This window comes from Triticum aestivum, chromosome 4D (genome assembly GCF_018294505.1).
Source record: "Triticum aestivum cultivar Chinese Spring chromosome 4D, IWGSC CS RefSeq v2.1, whole genome shotgun sequence".
Lineage (NCBI taxonomy): Eukaryota > Viridiplantae > Streptophyta > Magnoliopsida > Poales > Poaceae > Triticum > Triticum aestivum.
Window position 1 is genome coordinate 379,732,071 of NC_057805.1, and position 8,883 is coordinate 379,740,953.

An 8,883-nucleotide genomic window follows, 5' to 3' on the forward strand; every position below is an offset into this window, starting at 1 on the left:
TATGATTTCTCTAGTTCCCATAAGCTTGATGGATTCATTAGGTGGAACTTCATCTATCACATTTGGCAGGTGCTCTCTTTGCGAGCCATTAGTTTCATCGAACCGCACATCTACAATTTCAACCACTTTATAGTGAAAGAGGTTGAAGACTCTGTAGGAGTGCGAATCCTTTCCGTAACCAAGCATAAAACCTTCATGTGCTTTCGGTGCAAATTATGAAGTGTGATGTGGATCCTTGATCTAGCACCTAGCACCAAATACTCTGAAGTAACTGACATTTGGCTTCCTACTAGTTAGGAGTTCATAGGATGTCTTCTTCAGAAGCTGGTGAAGATAAACACGGTTGATGACGTGGCATGCAGTATCAATAGCTTCAGACCAGAACTTTCTTGGAGTCTTGTATTCATCAAGCATCGTCCGAGCCATCTCAATGAGTGTTCTGTTCTTGCGCTCCATGATGCCATTCTACTGAGGTGTGTATGGAGCGGAGAGCTCATGAGTGATGCCTAATGTATCCAGGTAAGGGTCGAGGCCGGTGTTCTTGAACTCAGTGCCGTTGTCACTGAGGGAGTCCTGGATTAGCGGGGTCCTCGGACAGCCGGACTATATGCTTTAGTCGGACTGTTGGACTATGAAGATACAAGATTGAAGACTTCGCCCCGTGTCCGGATGGGACTCTCCTTTGCGTGGAAGGCAAGCTTGGCAATTCGGATATGAATATCTCCTCCCTTCTAACCGAGTCTGTGTAACCCTAGCCCCCCTCCGGTTTCTATATAATCCGGAGGGTTTAGTCCATAGGACAACAACAATCAGAATCATAGGCTAGCTTCTAGGGTTTAGCCTCTACGATCTCGTGGTAGATCAACTCTTGTAATACTCATATCATCAAGATCAATCAAGCAGGAAGTAGGGTATTACCTCCATCGAGAGGGCCCGAACCTGGGTAAACATTGTGTCCCCCGCCTCCTGTTACCATCTGCCTTAGACGCACAGTTTGGGACCCCCTACCCAAGATCCGCCGGTTTTGACACCGACATTGGTGCTTTCATTGAGAGTTCCACTGTGCCGTCACCATAAGGCCTGATGGCTCCTTCGATCATCGGCAACGATGCGATCCAGGGTGAGGTTTTCCCCCCGGACAGATCTTCGTATTCGGCGGCTTCGCACTGCAGGCCAACTCGCTTGGCCATCTGGAGCAGATCGAAAGCTACGCCCCTAGCCGTCAGGTCAGGTTTGGAAGCTTAAACTATACTGCCGACATCCACGAAGACTTGATCTTTGACGGATTCGAGCCCATGTCAGGTGCGCCGCACAGTCACGACGAACATGACTTAGCTCTGCCATCGGACGGTGTTCGGGAGATCACACCTGTGGCTACTCCGGCCCTCGATCCGGAGCAGATTGCGCCATCCAAGGACGGGTGGATGGACCCTACCACGGAGGCCGCACACTCAGCGGCGATAGAGCCGAATACTGACTTCACTTCCTACGAGACCTGTGTTGCCGGATCCTTGGATTCGTCCCCAGCCACGGGCTCCGAACCGCCTGCGTCCGTGCCTATCGAATCTGATTGGGCGCTGATCATGGATTTTTCCTCCGCAGATATCTTTCAGCACTCGCCCTGGGCGACGTGCTGAATTCGTTAAGGTCTCTCTCCTTGCTAGGAGGCCCTTGGCCGAACTATGTCCGGCTTGATTGGGAAGCGGACGATGAAGAAATTCGTTCCCCACCCACCACCCACTTAATAGCCACTGTCGACGACTTAACCGACATGCTCAATTTCGGCTCTGAAGACATCGACGGTATGGACGACGATGCAGGAGAAGAACAGGAACCACCGCCCACAGGGTGCTGGACTGCCACCTCATCATATGATGTATACATGGTGGACACCCCCAAAGAAAGCAATGGCAATAAGGCAAAGGAGGATAATCCCCTCGAGAAGCAATCTAAGCACCGGCGTCATCGGCGCCGCTCTAAGCCCCGCCATAGCAAAAGCAGCGATAGCGGCACAAGAGACAATAACGCTGCGGATAGTGCCGAAGACGAAGACAATTCCCTCCAGCCAGGCCTCGAGCGGGAGGATGGGCAAGCTAGCCCTAAGGAGCAGGCAGCAGACAGAGAATCAGAGGACGACAATTACATGCCTCTCTCCGAAGACGAGGTGAGCCTCGGCGACGAAGAATTTATCGTGACTGAGGATCCCGTCGAACAGGAGCGCTTTCAGCGCCGGCTTATAGCCACAGCAAAAAGCCTGAAGAAAAAACAACAACAGCTTAAAACTAACTAGGATCTGCTAGCGGATAGATGGACTGAGGTGCTAGCAGCCGAGGAATACGAACTCGAGCGGCCAACCAAAAGTTACCCAAAGCGTAGGTTGCTACCCCAACTCGAGGAGGAAGCATTAAAGCCTACGCTTCCAGCGTATGATGCGGCTGATCGGCCACCTCGTGGCCGAGACAAAGCGGCATATCAGGCCGAAGTCCAGCCCGCACCCCGCCGCTAGTCAAATAAAAATACCAAGGCCCAGGGTAACACGCAGGACCTATGAGACGTATTGGACAACAAAGCAGGACATGCAAGATCGATCTACGGATCACGGGGACGCGCCCCAACGCGTGACGATGACCGTCACGCCGGATATACTAAAAGCAAATCCGGCCGGGCCGAATACAGTAGACAAGACTCGTATGAACTGCGTCGTGATATAGCCCGGCACAGAGGCGCCGCACACCCCCTATGCTTCACGGATGAAGTAATGGATCACGAATTCCCGGAAGGTTTTAAACCCGTGAACATTGAATCATATGATGGTACAACAGACTCCGCGGTATGGATCAAAGATTTCCTCCTCCACATCCACATGGCCCGCGGTGACGATCTACATGCCATCAAGTACCTCCCGTTAAAACTCAAAGGACCTGCTCGGCATTGGCTCAATAGCCTGCCGGCAAACCTAATCGGCAGTTGGGAGAATTTGGAGGACGCATTCCTTGACAACTTCCACGGCACTTATGTGCGACCACCGGATGCCGATGACTTGAGTCACATAACCCAACAGCCAGGGGAATCAGCCAGGAAATTGTGGACTCGGTTCCTAACTAAAAAGAACCAAATTGTCGACTGTCCGGATGCCGAGGCCTTAGTGGCATTTAAGCATAACATCCGTGACGAGTGGCTCGCCCGACACCTCGGCCAAGAAAAATAGAAGTCCATGGCAGCCCTCACGACACTCATGACCCGTTTTTGTGCGGGCGAGGACAGCTGGCTGGCTCGCAGCAACAACACATCAAGAAATCCTGGCAATTCAGATGCCAAAGATAGCAACGGCAGGCCACGGCGCAACAGACACAAGCGCCGCAACAACGGCGACAACGCCGAAGACACGACAGTTAATGCCGGATTCAGTGGCTCTAAATCCGGTCAGCGGAAAAAGCCGTTCGAAAGAAGCAATCCGGGCCCGTCCAGCTTGGACCGCATACTCGATCGCTCGTGTCAAATTCACGGCACCCCCGATAAACCAGCCAACCACACCAACAGAGAATGCTGGGTGTTCAAACAGGCCGGCAAGTTGAATGCCGAAAACAAGGAAAAGGGGCTGCATAGCGACGATGAGGAGGAGCCCCGGCTGCCAAACACAGGAGGACAGAAGAAATTTCCTCCCCAAGTGAAAACGGCAAACATGATATACGCAACCCATATTCCCAAGCGGGAGCGGAAGCGTGCACTGAGGGACGTCTATGCGATGGAGCCCGTCGCCCCAAAGTTCAACCCATGGTCTTCTTGTCCGATCACCTTCGATTGCAGGGACCATCCCACTAGTATCCGTCATGGCGGTTCTGCCGCATTGGTCCCTGACCCCATCATTGACGGATTTCACCTCACTCGAATCCTCATGGACGGTGGCAGCAGCCTGAACCTGCTCTATCAGGATACAGTGCGCAAAATGGGTATAGACCCCTCAAGGATCAAACCCACCAAAACCACCTTTAAAGGTGTCATCCCAGGTGTAGAGGCCTGTTGCATGGGCTCAATCACACTGGAAGTGGTCTTCGGATCCCCGGACAACTTCCGAAGCGAGGAGTTAATCTTCGATATCGTCCCCTTCCGCAGTGGCTATCACGCACTGCTCGGACGAACCGCATTTGCCAGATTCAATGCGGTACCGCATTATGCATACCTCAAGCTCAAAATGCCAGGACCTCGTGGGGTTATAACAGTCAATGGAAACACAGAACGCTCGCTCCGCACGGAGGAACACACTGCGGCCCTAGCAGCAGAAGCTCAAAGCAGCCTTATGAGGCAAACCACCAATTCAGCGAAAAAGATCCCGGACACCTTCAAGCGAGTCTGGAGTACCCTGCAAGAGGATCGCCAGGCACGTTTAGAGCTCGCCTAGCAATTCGGCCTCCGTCCTAGCCCCAATCAAGCGGAGAAATTTATGTCGCGCGTACATAATTACACACTCAAGATACCATGGGCATAGGCGGAGGCACAACCATGGCACGGCCCACAATGCGGCTCAACCGCTTCAGGACCTGTACACCTTTAACATTTTCTTCCTTTCAGGCCCCTATTCTACGAGGGCCCTCTCCGATCGACTGATTATCGGACCCGTCACGGGAAGGAAACACCAAGGAAGCAAGAAGCTTTGACGTACAAGGGAATCCTCGGGTGGTCTCTGATAATGATCGACATACCTGTTTTGCATACCCACACGCAGCTTGCCCTTGGATAGGACATGTCAAATAGTCCTATTTTTTACTTATATTGCACTACATGTATGCATACGCTTTGACGTATCATTTAAATAACGAAGTACAGCTTTAGCTCATTATCGCATTCCTTTATCTTTTTTCCTTGTCCACTTATTTACGATAAATTGCACCCATACATTTTGATACGACCAGTGCGCCAAGAGCTTCGGTGTACCCCATAACACGGCATGAAAAGTCCGAACACTTTCGACAGTGCGGCACCCCGAACTTATAGCATTATATGCATCAGCTCCGAATCATGTCTTGGGTCAATAGTTGGGTTTGCCCGGCTCCCATGTTTTGGTACCTTACGTTCTGCTATATCGGCTAAGGTAGCGCTGGGAGAACTACTGCGATTGTGTCCCGGTTCTTCCGGACGAACACCTCAGTAGAGAAAGCCGAAAACTGACTGTCATGATGAGGCGAGAGCTGGTCGTTGTTCGAGAGGTCTCAAATCCTTAAAGATTTTTTCCGCTTCGGGCGAGGAGTCGGCCTTGTCCGATTTAGGCGTACATAGCGCCCCAAGTTCAGCCTTCCGAATACTAGGGGCTTCGCCAAAATTTAAAATTATAGACTTCTATGGCTAAGTGAGAGTGATAAAGCTTTATAGTCCGATTGCCTGGTTCGTTGTGCTGAACACCTCCTTCGAAGGACCCAAAACTGGGATAAAGAGTGATCAGGTTTATCCCGAACACCTCAGTACTAGTTACATAGGGGCAGAAGCCGACGACTGGCCAACTCTCAAATTTTATAAACGGCCGCACAGAAGGTAATATTTTAAATTAACAAGCGTTACTTAGCGCACATGAACTTGTTTCATATTACAGGATCACAGGAGTACATTCATTCAAATATTACATCCTTCGCACATTCCTCCGCCACAAGGCGAGCACCCTTCAGGACACTGTCATAGTACTTTTCGGGGTGGCGATGCTCCTTGACCTCCGGCGGCCCCTCCTTTACTAGCTTTTCGGCATCCATCTTAGCCCAGTGCACTTTCGCCCGGGCAAAAGCCCTGCGCGCACCCTCAATGCAGACGGACTGCTTTATGACTTCAAGCCGGGGGCAGGCGTTCACAAGTCGCCTTACCAGGCCGAAATAGCTGCCAGGCAGGGGCTCGCCAGGCCACATCCAGACTATGAGGCCCCTCATGGCCAGTTCAGCCGCCTTGTGAAGCTCGACCAGCTGCTTCAACTGGTCGCTCAAAGGCATCGGATGTTCGGTCCGAGTATACTGAGACCAGAACAACTTCTCCGTCGAGCTCCCTTCCTCGGCCCGGTAGAACTCCGCGGCATCCGACACACTGCGGGGTAGATCTGCGAACGCTCCTGGAGAGCTCCGAATTCGGGTAAGTAAAAGGAAAGTTTCCTTCACATGCTTGCTTTGCATAATGAATGCCTTACCCGCCGCTATCTTCTTAACCGCCTCAATTTCCTGGAGGACCTTTTGGGCTTCGGCCTTGGCGTTCTGTGCGTTCTCAAGGGCATTCGAAAGCTCGGACCCTTGTGTCTTAGAGTCATGCTCCAAGGACTTGTACTTCTTGACAAAGTCCTGGAGCTCTTGCCGCACCTCGCCGACTCGGGCCTCTTGCTTCTTGCGCTTGGCGTGCTCCTTGGCTGCTTTGCCTTCGGCCTCGGACAGCGCCTTCTTCTGGGCCGCCACTTTGATCGTGGCCCCTAGCAAAATTCATGACGATCCTGTGATCTAACAACCTCCTTCCTTGTTCTTTATCAATAAACAGACGGGGTATTATTTACCTTTGTTCTCTTCGAGTTGCCTCTTAGTAAGGCCGAGCTCTTCCTCGGACCGCTCAAGGTCCCGCTTCAGTGCGGCGACCTCCGCCGTGCGAGCGGTAGCGGCCAGCAGCGAAGCCTGCTTATTCACATAGACATATTCTGATTAGACTCCTGTGATTATTATTTTGATCCTCTGTTCGGCTTTTCTTTGCGAACACCAAACAGAGCATCAGGGGCTACTATCTATGCTGTAACATTTTCTCATAATTTGATTACTTACCTCAAATCCTGTTAGGAGGCTGGCACAGGCTTCAGTCAGTCCGTTTTTGGCGGACCGAACCTTCTTGATCACTGCACTCATGATAGTGCGGTGCTCTTCGTCAATGGAAGCGCCGCGAAGCGCTTCCAGCAAATCGTCTGATGCCTTTGGATGGACAGAGGCCATCGGCACGGACGGCTTGCCCCCCTTGGCGAGGGGTCGCCTGACAGAATCCGGAACCACTCGAGGTTCCGGCGCAGTGTTCGGCTGGGGGCTAGACTTGCTGCCCCCGGCATTAGGACCCATGGGAGTTTTGCCCCTCGTGCGCCCACCGCCTGGAATGTCGCCTTGGGGCGCCTCCGGAACAGTCTCCCCTTGGTTCAGTGCCCTTTGAGACAACACCTCGACGTCGTCCGTAGGGCGGGGGGAGGAGGCGGTTGGGAGTGAATCGCTCTTCATCTCCGACGAGCCCAAAGACTCCTCTGAAGAGGATACGTCGATATGGGCTCTGGATGGACTGCATGATCATGTTCGGCATGATAAGAAGCAATAAAATAAAACATACCAAGAACTATTATGGTATCCGGATACTCACGACTTCGCCAGGGGCTTGTCCCTGGGTAACCACTCATCGTCGCTAAAAGCGGCCGCCGTGGAGCAGTCCGGAAGATGAGTCCTTCCCTTCTTGGACCCTTCGGCCTCCCCTAACGGGGTGGCCTTCCTTTTCTTGTCTCCCCCGGCTAGGGGGGGGGGAGAACTTTCTTCTTCCTCCTCCTCGTTTTCGTGGGAGGAGGGCGCCGCGGTGTTATCGGACGATGAGTCCGAAACAACCTTGCGCCGGAGACCTTTCCTGGTCCCCGTGGCCTTCTTCTTGGCCTTCTTCTCCGGTGCCTCATAGGGCGCCGGAACCAGCATCTCCGTTAGGAGAGCCCTTGCTGGATCTTTGGGCAGTGGGGCCGGACAATCAATCCGCTCCGCTGTCGCGACCCAGTCCTGTTAAATGGCATGGAGGCTTAGATCCCTCATATGATCATACTGGGGAAAGGAACATCTTATGAGATACAATGATGAAGCACGGACTAGCGAGATGCTAATTCGCGCGTGTAGATGGCCCGATCTTTCACGGCGATGCTTGATCAACAGTTCGCCCCCTTGTTCCTCCTCGCAACCTTCAAGATAATTTTCACCTGTGTATGAAAATACACAAACGAAAATAATGACCCCCTCGGATCAGCACGTAGGCATCGATGTGATGATCAACCCTCCGTCGCTAGTAAATTTCCACTATGGGAAAATCACAGATAATACACAAGGTATGGCCGCCCATAACTTGGACGTTTTTCTGTATATCTCATACTCGAAATAAAACTCCAAAACTGATCTGATATATGGACGCCATCTTCACTTTTATATATCGAACACATGGCCTAAGGCCCACACCACCTGGACTCCTACCTATACGTAACTAACAAAACTTGCCCTCACGGTTTGTATGGCACGTAATAGCACAAGGGAAACTGCTAACTAACAAAAGGATATACTTCCTAATTTTAAAAGGACACAACCGTACGTAAGGTAAAGGGACTAAAAAAATAAACTAATCTCCATGCAATTAGGACCCAACGTGCAGCTTCATGTTCCCAATTTTAACCCATCGTGGAGGCGTACGAAAGGTGGGCGTAATCTCTTCTGGCTTAGGCTCTTAGTTGTGTCCCTTGACAAGCTGATTCAAACTGTACAATATTTTATCTCTTGGTTTAATTGGCTCCAGGCCTGTGTGCATGCATACGGTCACATGTATGGGTTGGCTGCAATTTACTCCTTGCTTCAATCTTGGCTGATGTGTAATTTTGACCCTCCTGTATATTGCGTCTCTACAATTAATGGCACAAAAGCCAGGTCCATATAGCTCACGTTTCTTGCCATCTCTACCACGGTGCAATATATTTGAACGTCTGGTAGTTCCTCCAACATTCTCGAATAAGCTCTTCTCGCTCGACTCAATTTCTTTAACTTCAATAGCAGCCACACTTTTTGATATATTAGATGTTGTCGTGTTCGTATCATACAAGGAGCTTACCGGATTGGCATGGCGCTTTGCGCTGAGTCCGCGATCCTCGGTAAGGGGATG